General features: G+C 47.8%; 1 pseudogene; it reads right to left on the bottom strand.

The window, feature by feature from the left end:
* Positions 1-2,650: 2,650 nt before the first annotated feature.
* On the bottom strand, positions 2,651-3,955 carry LOC147976232 (uncharacterized; annotated as a pseudogene).
* Positions 3,956-13,376: the final 9,421 nt, after the last annotated feature.

Raw genomic sequence — 13,376 nt, 5'->3', positions numbered from 1 at the left:
CATTGATCTGTCTAGTGACAAAGATCTTGGTGATGACGCACTTGAGCAGCTAATCAAGAGCAAGCAAGAGGTGGAAATCTTCTACGATCTGCCCCTCTTTGATGTTGATATACTAAACAACTTCATTGATGAGTGGTTCGACGACCAGAGCATCAGCATTGATGATCTTCAGCTTCCTGTGGACATCAGCGTCACATTCCATGGAGCCATTGCTAATAAGTTGGCCTTGGCTCAGAAGATACTCGAGCTCAAGAACAAGATTGACTATGAGAAGGCTCACTTCAATAAGAACATGGCCAAGCTCAGCATGGCAGATGTTCAGATCTTCAAGAAGATGTTGCATGATCTTAAGGATCAGTTTCACAAGAAGCGTGAAGAAGCCAAAGGCTCTCAAGAACGCATGAAGTACTTCACGCAGAAATGTGTTCAAGCACATAATGAAGCTGAAAAGCGCAAAGCTCTTGGGCGTCCCGGCATCGACCCCAGAATGGCTAGCAAGCCAACGAAGAAGTCTGTTGTGGCCCGAATGGAAGCATCAATGCAGGAAGAACCTCGCATTGTCTTCCCTGCCAGCATGACAGGCTCGAAGCCTAAGGTCCTCTCCGCAGCTTCTGAACTGAAGAAGACAAGGGCAGCTGAAGCTGATGCCAGGAAACGCAAGCACAAGAACACCTCTGATGAGGCCCCATCCAAGAAGAAGTTGGAGACAAAGTCTTCAAAGGAAGAGCGTGATGCCGCCTCTGAGCCCCTCAATGTTGAACCAATCTATGTTGCTCTTCCAGCCTCACGAAATCAAGAGCGTCGTCCGTAATCCATGAGCCCGCTTCCACAGAGGCTCCTGAAAATGAAGAAGTTCCAGCTATTGAACCCACCACAGCTAAAGACATTGGTCGTGATGACAATGTTGAAGATGATGAAGTCCTTCCTCAACTTGAGCACCAATTGGTATCATCGCCTGTTCTTACGAACAACAAACTCATCAGCATTGGTCGTCCCTTGATGCCAATCGCTCAGGATGACTCATGGGCCGATCGCCCTCAGTAAGACACCCCGTCTATGAAGAGACACCCAGAACTCCACCACTTCAAGTCACCACTCTGGTGCTTGACAATGATAACTACATGGTCCAGACCTCTCCATCACCACAGGCGTCACCCACATTCCGCCAGCTTCGCAAAGGCCCCAGGCCCCAGGTCACCATGTCGATCATTCCGGAAGGTGTTGGGGATATACCCCGCGGTATGACCCGGTCGGAGATATGACCCGGCTGGGACTTGGTGTTTCATTGGTGACCCAGCAGACTATAAGCCAGCGGGAACATTTAAGCAGGTTAAGCCGGCAGACACAGTCATGTAAGCCGGCAGACACAGTCATGTAAGCCAGACAGTTAAGCCAGTCAGTTAAGCAAGACAGTTAAGCCAGATTGTAAGCCCTGCGACTATTTACTATAAGCCGGCAGAATGTTTAAGCCAGACAGTTAAGAAGACAGTTAAGCCAGACAGTTAAGCCAGATAGTTAAGCCAGATTGTAAGTCGACAGTTAAAGAAGCCCAAGACGTTAAGAAGCCCATGGTAAGAAGCCCATGGAGAGAAACCCATGAAGAGAAGTCAGAATAGTTAAGTCTTAAGTCCGAGTTGGACTCTACATGTAACCCGCCCCTTCAACTTATATAAGGAGGGGGAGATTGAATAATCGTTAAGTCTAGACACAACTAGGAGAGCCAAAGTTACGACGACTCCCTCATGATGATGATGAGACCTAGCCACAAACATCATGTAGGGTTGTTACTGGATGATGTTTCCTGGGGCCCGAAGCTGTCTAAACCCTTGTCTTGCGTGTTGCGTCTCTCGATCCCTATCAGCCCCTCTCAAGCTACCACATAGATGCGTTGGCCTCACGACTAAGTCCTCACACAAGGACATCTGCCGTGACAATTCCACGACAGTTGGCGCCCACCATGGGGCCAAGCACGGTGGTGTTGAGTTCTTGGAGGGATCTCTCCTAGGGATTGAGATGTTTGCAATTTTGGGATGAAGAAGAGCTGGTTTTAAAGGATTTGCATCCGTGTCAAGTTCATCAGTCCAGATTTGAAGATTTGTGAGATTTTAAGGTTCGAGGAAGTTAGGGTTAATTTCGATCAGGCACTTGTTCAGATGTCAGGAGAATCATACGTTTCTAAAGGTCAAAATTTTTAGTATATCAACAATACACATCGGTCGGAGGGCCTAGCTCCGAGTCATCCCGAGCCGCTGTTGCCGGCTCTCTTGCGCCACTTCATGTCGAAGTCAATGCGACCTTAGGGCATCTCCAGCCGTTGCCCCCCCCAGGACGCATAAAAATCGCCCCCTGGGGGCGAGCCGGCGATACACTTGGCGCTGGGGGCGGTTTTGCGCCTAGTCGTCGCCCCCAGCTCGCCCCCAGGCGCCGAAATTGGCCCACTTTGCAGCCCAATTTCGGCGAATAAAGGGCCCATATGGGCGAGAATAGGCCCATATTTGGCGTGGTTTCACCGTGTCTCGGCGTTCAATTATCAACACAATTATTTCTTATCACATATTTCATCACAGAAAAATCAAATACTTCAACAAAATAGTACAACAACAAATAGTTCAATACAAATTATATAGTTCAACAAATAAAAACTCGTATTTCATCGCACGGCGTCCCCCTTGAGCCTCCATAGGTGCTCAATCAGATCTTTCTGCAGTTGATGATGCACCTGTGGGTCTCGGATCTCCTGACGCATACTGAGATAGGCAGTCCAAGTTGCCGGTAGCTGGTGATCAACTTCGGCTAGAGGACCCTACTTGTAGTATGGTTCAGTGTCAAACACTGGGTCTTCTTGCTCGCTCTCGATGATCATGTTGTGCAAGATGACACAACAAGTCATAATCTCCCACATTTGATCTTTGGACCAGGTCTGAACGGGGTACCGAACAACAGCAAATCGAGATTGGAGCACACCAAATGCCCGCTCGACATCCTTCCTGCAAGCCTCCTGAAGCTTCGCAAACCAGGCGTTCTTGCCTCCTGCCACAGGGTTTGAGATCGTCTTCACAAATGTCGACCATCTCGGATAGATGCCGTCAGCTAGATAGTACCCCTTATTGTATTGGTGCCCATTGATCTCAAAGTTCACCGGAGAAGAATGGCCCTCAACGAGCTTGGCAAAAATAGGAGAGCACTGCAGCACGTTGATGTCATTGTGAGTTCCTGGCATACCAAAGAAGGAGTGCCAAATCCAGAGGTCCTGTGTGGCTACCGCCTCAAGCACCACACTACAACCGCCTTTGGCGCCTTTGTACATCCCCTGCCAACCAAATGGGCAGTTCTTCCATTTCCAATGCATGCAGTTGATGCTTCCAAGCATCCCAGGAAATCCTCTTGCTGCATTCTGGGCTAGGATCCGAGCAGTGTCTTCCGCATTGGGTGTTCTCAAGTATTGTGGCCCAAACACTGCCACCACTGCCCGACAGAACTTGTAGAAACACTCTATGTTGGTGGACTCGGCCATGCGCCCATAGTTGTCGAGTGAATCACTGGGAGCTCCATATGCAAGCATCCTCATCGCTTTCGTGCACTTCTGGATGGAGGTGAATCCAAGAGCGCCAGTGCAATCCATCTTGCACTTGAAGTAGTTGTCGAACTCCCGGATGGAATTCACAATCCTGAGGAAGAGCTTTCGGCTCATCCGATAACGGCGTCGAAATGTTCTCTCGCCATGAAGTGGAGCGTCGGCGAAGTAGTCGGAGTAGAGCATGCAGTAGCCTTGGAGACGATGCCGGTTCTTTGCTTTCACCCGCCCCGGCGCCGAGCCACCTCGCCGCGGCTTTTCATTGCTCGCCAGCAGCTGGGCGAGGGCGGCGAGCACCATGAGATGCTCTTCTTCCTGGACGTCGGCCGCGGCTTCCTCCTCCAGTAGCGCGGCGAGCTCTTCCTCCTCATCCGAGTCCATCGCCGAGACAGGCAAAACGCCGAACACCTTGCGCTCGGTGGGCGTGTACCCGTCGTTAAACCGCACCTCCGCGGCCGGAAACGGCGGCCGGAAACGCCCAGCTGCTGTGAGAGGGGCTGCCGCGGCGAAGCGCTGCTATTTTCCGGGGGGGAATGGCTATCTACTGGAGTAGGGCGGCGGCCGTCGCCGGGATATAGCTAGTGGTGGCCGAAGGCACGGGGGGTGCGAGGCGAGTCGGGGGAAGAAAACCTTGACTTTTCCCCTATCGGTGTGGGCCAGGCGTGCTTTTCCCTAGCGCCGGAGCCCCCAACTGCTCCCCAGCGCGCCGGGTTCGGCCTGTGACCGCCGGACGGAAAAAAGGTCCGAACCGGCGATTTTCGGCGTCCTGGGGGCGCGACTGGGCCGTTTTTTCAGCGCCGGCGCCGAAAAAGTGGCCTGGAGGGGCTTGTTGGGGGCGCGGCTGGAGATGCCCTCATCATCGCCTCTGAGCCGCCAACGCAGCAAGTCACAGATCGCATCTGAAATTGCAATCAACGACTTGGAATCAGACTTGGCCACGAGGGAGACCCCGATTCAGATTCGTCAAGAGTGGCCACGACCCGAACTCCTTGGCCGTTGAGTTTCCACTGCGGAACCGCCCGACGCCACGCTGAGCCGCCTCGTCACTGCTGACGCGCGCGCCGCTCCGACCACAAGCCGGCTCCGAGTCACCATCGATGCAGGCTGCTATTGCACCTTCAGGGTTTTTTTCGACCCCAAGCCGCCGCAATATCCAACCAGTTTTTACTTACAGCCGGTTATCCTCCATCACAGTTGCGCCTTTGAGCTGCCGTAGTTCTTCTTCTGCCGCCCCGAGTGGCCTCTCCTCGCGCTAAGTCGCCGCGGCGAACTTGAGCCGCCCGCCTTCTACTGCTAAGTTTCTGCGTCGAGCTGTTGTTCCCTTCGTCGTCCAAACTGCGGCCATTACCAAGTCGCTGATGAGGCGTTACTCATCGTTCGCGCCTGAGTCGCCTGATGCCTTCACCGATGTGAGTCGACCTGGCAATCGAGTGGTCTCCGGCTCTCGAGTTAATTGCACAGAAGTACCACAATTCGGGCATCACATGCAGATTGGTACCATGATTGCTAATTTTTGCGTCTCAGTACCAACATTGGTCTAAGTTTTTGCAAATTAGGCTAAAACGCGTATTTATACGTATTAACGGTGTATCTGACCGATGGGGCCCGCCCGTCAGGTGTCGATGTGGCATGTTTTTTGCAGAAAACCCCCTTATGTTATATGTAATCACAAAAATGCCCAAATTTTTTGCGGGAAAAAGGCTCCAGGAGAGGATTTTTTTTGTTCGCAATTTCCACCATCGAATCTGGACTGGTTTGAAATTTTCCGCCACTTGAACAAATAAAATAAAACGAAAGTAAAATCAGGCGCCGGCGGGAATCGAACCCGCGACCTGCAGTGCACAGCCGCCACGGGCTAACCACAACGCCACAGTACAGCTCACGTTCCTCTACAGGCGTCCCCTTTCTTATAGTATGCCTGAAGCGCTGGGCCGGCCCACCGAGGCCTGCATTTTTTTTTCGTTTCGCACTTAACTGGCGCGCGTGCTGGGCTCGTTCCTTGCCCCGGTTACTATTCGTTTCATTTCTCTTATGCTTTTATAATGCGCGGTGAACATTTTTTTAAATATACGCTGAACAAATCCTCAAAAAAATATACGCTGAACACTTTTTATGCTTATAGTGAACATTTTTCAATGTACGATGAACTTTTCTTTACAAACAGTGAACATTTTCTTAATATAATAAACTTTGGTAATATCCGTTGAACATATTTGAAATGCAAATTGAACATTTTTGTACTATAGGTTGTTCAATTTTCTTACGACAAGGAACATTTTACTTAATTCGAGGTAACTTTTTTGTAATTTATGGTGACATTTTATTAATACACGGTGAGTTTCAAGATTATTATGTTCAATATTTTCTTAATACATGATGAAATTTTTGTATTTCACAAAATGTTCAGTATATATTAAAACTTATTGTGTAAAATCAATTTGCATTTTGAGAAACACTTGATTATTTTAATAAAAATTGAAAAGTTTTAATGCATTTCTAAAATTTATTATGATTACACAATTATTTTTAATACATGTTCTGCGCCATGTTTCGAAAATTTAATGCATTTAAAATTATATGTTCAACTTTTAATGCATTGATTGCAAGAATGATTAAGAAACCGGGGCAAAAAGTTCTTGAAACTCTTCATGTATCAAGAAAATGTTCACCATAAATTACAAAAAATTCACCGCGCATTACGTAAAATGTTCATCATATCTTAAGAAAAAGTTCAAGATATATTACAAAAATGTTCGATTTGCATTTAAAATATGTTCAACGTTTATTAATGGAGAAAGTATTAATCATTCGTAAAGAAAATTTGACAACCTGTATTAAAAATAATTGTGTAATCTTAATAAATTTTAGAAATGCATTAAAACTGTTCAACTTTTATAAGAAAAAATTGACGTGTTTCTGGAAATGCAAGAATGAATTTCACACAATAAATTTTTAATACATGCTGAACATTTTTTGAAATGCAAAAAATTTCACCATGTATTAAGAAAATATTCACTATAAATAAAAAATTGTGTGATCATAATATTCTTGAAACTCATCATGTATTAAGAAAATGTACACCATATATAGATTACAAAATGTTCACCGCGCATTATAAAAGCATAAAAGAAATGAAACGAATAGTAACCGGGGCAACGAACGAGCCCAACACGCGCGCCAGTTAAGTGTGAAACGAAAAAAAAAATGCAGGCCTCGGTGGGCCGGCCCAGCGCTTCAGTCATACTATAAGAGAGGAGACGCCTGTAGAGGAACGTGAGCTGCCCTTTGGCGTTGTGGTTAGCCTGTGGCGCCTTTGCATTGCAGGTCGCGGGTTTGATTCCCGTCAGTGCCTGATTTTACTTTCCTTTTATTTATTTTTTCAAGTGGCGGAAAATTTCAAACCAGTCCAGTTTAGATGGTGGAAATTGCGAACAAAAAAAATCCTCTCCTGCAGCCTTTTTCCTGCAAAAAATTTGGGCATTTTTGTGATTACATATAACATAAGGGGGTTTTCTGCAAAAAACATGCCACGTTGGCACCTGGCAGGCGGGCCCCATCGGTCAGACACACCGTCAATACGTATAAATACGCGTTTTAGCCTAATTTGCAAAAACTTAGACCAATATTAATACTGACACACAAAAATTAGTAATTATGGTATCAATCTGCATGTGATGCCTGAATTGTAGTACTTCTGTGCAATTAACTCCCGGCTCTCCGCTGTTGCAGAATCTTCGCGGCCTCGCGCGCCGTTACCAACTTCAACAACCTTGCCGCAGTTTTCGACCGCGCGGCGCCCGACGCCTAAACCGCCGCCATCCGAGACGCGCCGCCCTGGCCTCCGAGCCGGCCTGTTGATTTTGACTCGCCGCCTCTGTTAGTCCGTTCGGCAGCCATGGCCGCCGCCGCGTCCCCCCAACTCGCTGGTTTGCTTCAGCTGCGAATTGCCATCGCCATGGGCGACCACTGCCTGTGTGGCTAGTGTGCAGCAGGTGCAGTTTTGAGTCGCCGACTGTTCCATCAGTTCTGAGCCGTCGCGGATTTGACCTTGAGTCGCCGTCGCTTTGCTCCATCTCCATGGAACCGTATGCGAGCCGCCATTGTCGCATCTCGCTCCTGCCTTGAGCTGTCCGCTGCGAGCCGCCATCGCTGCACTTTGTTCCGGCCTTGGGTTGCTTCCGATGGTTTTTGCCACTACCTCCAGTTGCCCGTTTGCTCCGCCCTGACCCGCCATGACCTCAAGTCGCCGGCTTCCGCCGGTGTACCTCTGCTGCTGAGTCGCCATGCGTGAGTCACCATTTTTGCTTACGAGCCACCGGATGCAGCTTCTGCTGAGCCGCTGCTGCTTCGTGCCATCGTCGTCAGCCTCAAGTCGCCGCGCCGGATGGGCTCATAGGAGACTGGTGGCACAATTGACGTTACTGGTAAAAACAAACAGCGGCGGAGGCAGACGTGTCACATCGATCATCAGTGATCGCATCGACTATCAGGCCTCAAGCAGCCTCGGCGCCGGTCTTCACTTCGTCAGACAGCTTCGTTGAGTCGCCTTCACTGGCTTGCCATCGCCTCGACTCGCCACGGTCCTCCGCCACCGCAAACCGCCGCCACGCCTTGAGCTGCCGCGCCGTGTTTCGGTCGCGGGCCCCGCCTACACCGGTGCTTCTTCGAGTCAGGCTCGGGGTTGACCCGGTGCCTCTGAGTCGCCGTGTGGCCTCGTCGTCACCGTGACCTGCCGCAGGGGAGCCGCTCTTCTGTTGAGGCCTTACTTCAAATCCCCGCCAACTCTGCATCAGAGCTACCATAGGCCGCGTTGAGCTGCCCTCACCTACGCCCTGTCGTGGGCGAGCCGCCTCATGCTTTGCTGACTCGTCTCTGCCAGAAATCGCCACGCCCTTCCGTCGGGTCACCGCGCCCCGCCTTGGTCGCCCCGCCAGCTCCGCCTGGTGCGTTGCGAGCCGCCTTGTCCCGTTGGAGCCTCTGCTGAGCCGCCGCATATGAGTAAAAACAACTGTTGAACACACAGTTTCTGCATATGCATAGAGAAAACATCACCGGGTCTGGCAGGTGTCGCACTAAAGTTGTGCTGAATTTCTGAATAAAAGAAAAGAAGGCGTCGTACAGGTAGTATGTCTGGGGAAACACAATTGATGATATTGTTTGCCAAACAAAGCTCAGATGCAGTCAAGCAAACGGCACTCAGATGCTATACCAAATAGGAAAAGTCGACGCTTGGCATCTGCTCATTGTTTCGGTGTAGCCATACGGCGTTGGGAGAATTGGCCAGTTTTTCCTTGAGAACATCTGTCCATGCCCTTCGGAGGAAACTGACTGACATATGGAGCTTGCTAGTTCAAAGGAAATTTTGTCCAATGTATTTCTTCATGCCCCATCTGATATACATTCAAGTGGAAGTAACAATACCACGGTAATTACCAAAATCACGGCGGGATAATTAGTCACGACAAAAGTGGCTTATACTGCGGGTACGGAGCACGTGTTGGTGATATTCTGCATCGGTGAATGGACGCGCGCAAGACACCCCCCCCCCCTTTGCTATCCGGTCTACTCCAGCAGTTCTGAAGCAAAAAATGATTTATTATCAGCCTCCATTGGATGTCTTGATAAGAAGGCGTGCAAGTCGCCGCCACTACGATTTGGGTAATTTCAACAACCAGTTGGGATGCACCACTGGCCGGATTACTGACACAAATCATACGGGATCATTTATACCCCGCCATGATCGACCTCAAGTTTCCGTGGATTCATATTGCGTTGTCAAATGCCAAGGATATATAATGAGTGTTGCGAAGATCATTAATTCGCCACCTTGCTTCCAGCTTCAACATATGACAGCAGTTCGTTATTCAGCTATATGCCGGTTTATATCACGGTCAAGCATGAAGAGTCTCAAGCCAACTCCTCGAGCAATCTTAAGACCCGGGGGCTATGATGACATGACTTAGCAAATATTGTGAGATTCAAGACCCCGGATTATTGGAGGGAAGATAACCCGGTCCCGAAGGCCACTGCCATATTAGTGAAAAGTTAAAAGGCCGTCAGAAAATTTCCGGCTTAAAAAGAAGGATTCCGGTTCAAAATCCGGTTCAAGGGAAATATGTCTCCCACAAAGCTCCGAAGCTCTCAAAATCTGGTTTAAAATTCCGGTTCAAGAAGAATTTATCTCTTGCAAAGTTAAAGGTTGTAGAAGAGGACCGGTTGCCATGATGCGCGGTTCAAACATGGGTTATCCTGCCTTATGGGTTTATCTTGGTCACTTGTGGGCTTCCTGCTCATCGAGCATAGCTGTGAATATCCCTCTTGATCGGCTCAACGTCACACTTGTCAGTATGTCACTTGGGGGCTTCCTGTTCAAACATAGGCGTATGCGACCAAAGAGAACATAGTGTTACTACCCTCCTGACCAGGTTTGTTCAAACATAGGCATATTCGACCAAACAGAGCATAACCTTTCCGGGTCATCCTACCTGTAACTAGCTGCTTCAACTCCATCAGGTAATCCTGATTGACCCGCCGAACTCTTAAACGGTCAGTCTTTACGGCATATTCAACCAAGATCTGAGCTCGTTAAGGTTAAAACGCCGGTTTGTCATGTGAGAGCACGGCTTACAGATAGTCAGGATAGATCTAGGCTGATAAAGCCGCCTTCCTTGAAACTTGGATAAATTGGCCTGTGATGCATGATAGCTACTCTGACCCCGTGTACTCCTGATAAGTCTATCTTTAAATAAGAACTGAACTTGTCCGGGTTAAAATGTCGATTGGGTATTGTGAGTGCCGGCTCCTGGAAAGCGCGTACCGGCTAATGCTAGTTTCACTGAAGAAGATATTTTTGCTTGGCGGCCTATGAAAGCCTTGGATTTTTTCTGTTGTTTGCTTTGAATGTCTTTTTGAGATTTTTTTTTCTTTGCTGACATGGTAATACCTGTTCGAAAGCCATTAAGGCTTATAATGCCTTCTAAGTCATATATGACAATATCCGGTGTTTATTGACCCGGCCTGGTTCTGACTATAAGTCACCAGTATGAGATACAATCCGGTGTCTATTGACCCGGTCTAATTTTTCGACTATAAGTCGCTAGCATGGAATAAAGGGTGATCAAATATCACAGGAACTGGTTTTCAAACCGGGTTATATTATTCAAATCTTTAATAGCCAACATGGATGGATTTTTATTATGGTTAACAATAACCAGTATTATGATTGAGGTTTTCAAAGTCGCTTTAGCGCAATGGCTGTTATTTTATCAATGGATATGATTTATTCTATAATGGAGGGAATAGTCCCGAGTCGCTGCAGGCTCATGACCCGGCACTTGGGGGCTACATTATTCAAGTTGAGATTACATCAAATATGCAAGTTTCATGTCGCTGCAAGCATGCACCATGACACTTGGGGGCTAATGCAAAGTCATTTTTACTGGCCTTATTGAAGACCGACACATCACATCATAATGAGCTGGCCCTTGGGGGCTACCAATTGGTCCTGTCAGAAATTCAAGGCACACAAGCTTTAATCTATTATATTGAAGGGTCCACTGTTCGGTTGGTAAAGCACAAAGCTCTTAACCTTGTGGACGTGGGTTCAAGCCCCATGATGGGGGTTACATCATAAGATGTTCTTTTCAAAGAAGTATATATAAAGTCCCAGCTCAATATTATCTTACTAAGCCGGGGGGGCTACACGTTGTTGTTTAAGTCTACATGATCATATCTACAAAGTCCCCACTCATTTATTACATAATGACCCGACCCTTGGGGGCTACACTGGTGAAGTTTTTATGAGCATAAGGCAATTTCAAGTCCCAGGTTGCTGCAAGCATGAAAACCTGGCACTTGGGGGCTACATATGTGGAATATTCAGTTCTGACTAGTGATTGAGATGAACAACATAGATTTCTTCAAAGTGGCAATATTTATATTGAAGCAAGTCTTAAAGTCATCACTATGTTCTGCTCAAGACTTGGGGGCTACATGTAATATGGATATAAGGGAGAAAAATCTTCAAATTCTCAGTTTTGAGTAGACCAGATTGACCGGGTGTCTGCAACAATTATAACTCAGCATTATCTATTTATAACCCGGCAAGTTTTTTATCTTTAAGCCGGTTGAAGGTCACATGAGTATTTCAAAGACCAATATTTTTAAGCATTGGGAGCTGAGTCAAATGAATTATTCTTCACAGTCTTTCTCGGTGAGAAACCAATGTCAGCAAATTGATTATGAAGTTGGCTTATTGACCCGGATTCTCTGGAAGAAGGAAATGACAAGGACCTAAGGATGTTCATATGCCGTCTTAAAAGAATATTTAACCCGGAGCATAACCTGTTAAAATGGTTATTGTGTTTTGTTTATAGGATCAGTTTAACATGGATAAATACAAATTAAACTGGGGCTAATGTCGGGGATATACCCCGCGGTATGACCCGGCCTGAGATATGACCCGGCTGGGACTTGGTGTTTCATTGGTGACCCGGCAGACTATAAGCCGGCGGGAACAGTTAAGCAGGTGAAGCCGGCAGACACAGTCATGTAAGCCGGCAGACACATTCATGTAAGCCAGACAGTTAAGCCAGTCAGTTAAGCGAGACAGTTAAGCCAGATTGTAAGCCGGCCGATTATTTACTATAAGCCGACGGAATGTTTAAGCTAGACAGTTAAGCAGACAGTGAAGCCAGATTGTAAGTCGGCAGTTAAAGAAGCCCAAGACGTTAAGAAGCCCATGGTAAGAAGCCCATGGAGAGAAGCCCGCGAAGAGAAGTCAGAATAGTTAAGTCTTAAGTCCGAGTTGGACTCTACATGTAACCCGCCCCTTCGACTTATATAAGGAGGGGCAGGGCACCCCAAGAGGGGGAGATTGAATAATCGTTAAGTCTAGACACAACTAGGAGAGCCAGAGTTACGACGACTCCCTCATGATGATAATGAGACCTAGCCACAAACATCATGTAGGGTTGTTACCGGATGATGTTTCTCGAGGCCCGAAGCTGTCTAAACCCTTGTCTTGCGTGTTGCGTCTCTCCATCTCAATCAACCCCTCTCAAGCTACCACATAGATGCGTTGGCCTCACGACTAAGTCCTCACACTAGGACATCTGTCGTGACAATTCGACGATAGAAGGGGAAGTTCAACAAAGCTCAGTAGCACATCAAGTGTTTCCTGAAGCCACCCCTACTATGAATGTCTCCGAGTCTGAAGCTAAAGCTGCTAAAGACATTCCGGCTGCATCAGCCGATGAAGATCAAGAAGAAAGAGTTGCCGCACCCCCTGCTACAGAACTAGACATTCTCGAGGAGAATGTGATTGTGCCCGACCCTCCTATCATTGAGCAAACGGAGGTTGAAAACACTGAGGCTGCCACAAACAACAATGCTGAAGCCAATGACACTATCATGGTTGGAGATAATGTGGTGCCTGAAGCTCATGTGCAACCTGAAGCCAATGTAAATGCTGAAGCCACTGTTCCACCTCCTAGGCCTCACACCATTGAACATGCCTTTGATCGTGGACAGCTGGTCACCTTGAAATGGCCTATCCTAGTTCCTCCCACTGTTCTAGGACCACAGTATGACTACCATGTGGAGCAGAGGCCTCCAGTTCAGAAGCCAAAGACAAGGCTGCCAAGGCTTCCAGGTGCTGCAACTTCGCCGGGATCTTTCAGCGTGAACAGCTTCAGAGCTCACAACACCTTCTTCGACAGCGCGAAGAATCCATATTCAAAGCCAAAGATCTCTTCCGATCGATTTTGGATCTATCAGCAATGCAATTATTACTCCTGCATTC

Source organism: Triticum urartu, chromosome 4A (assembly GCF_056163025.1).
Source record: "Triticum urartu cultivar PI428250 chromosome 4A, HENAU_Tu73, whole genome shotgun sequence".
NCBI classification, from domain to species: domain Eukaryota; kingdom Viridiplantae; phylum Streptophyta; class Magnoliopsida; order Poales; family Poaceae; genus Triticum; species Triticum urartu.
This window is presented reverse-complemented; position numbering and strand designations above follow the sequence as displayed.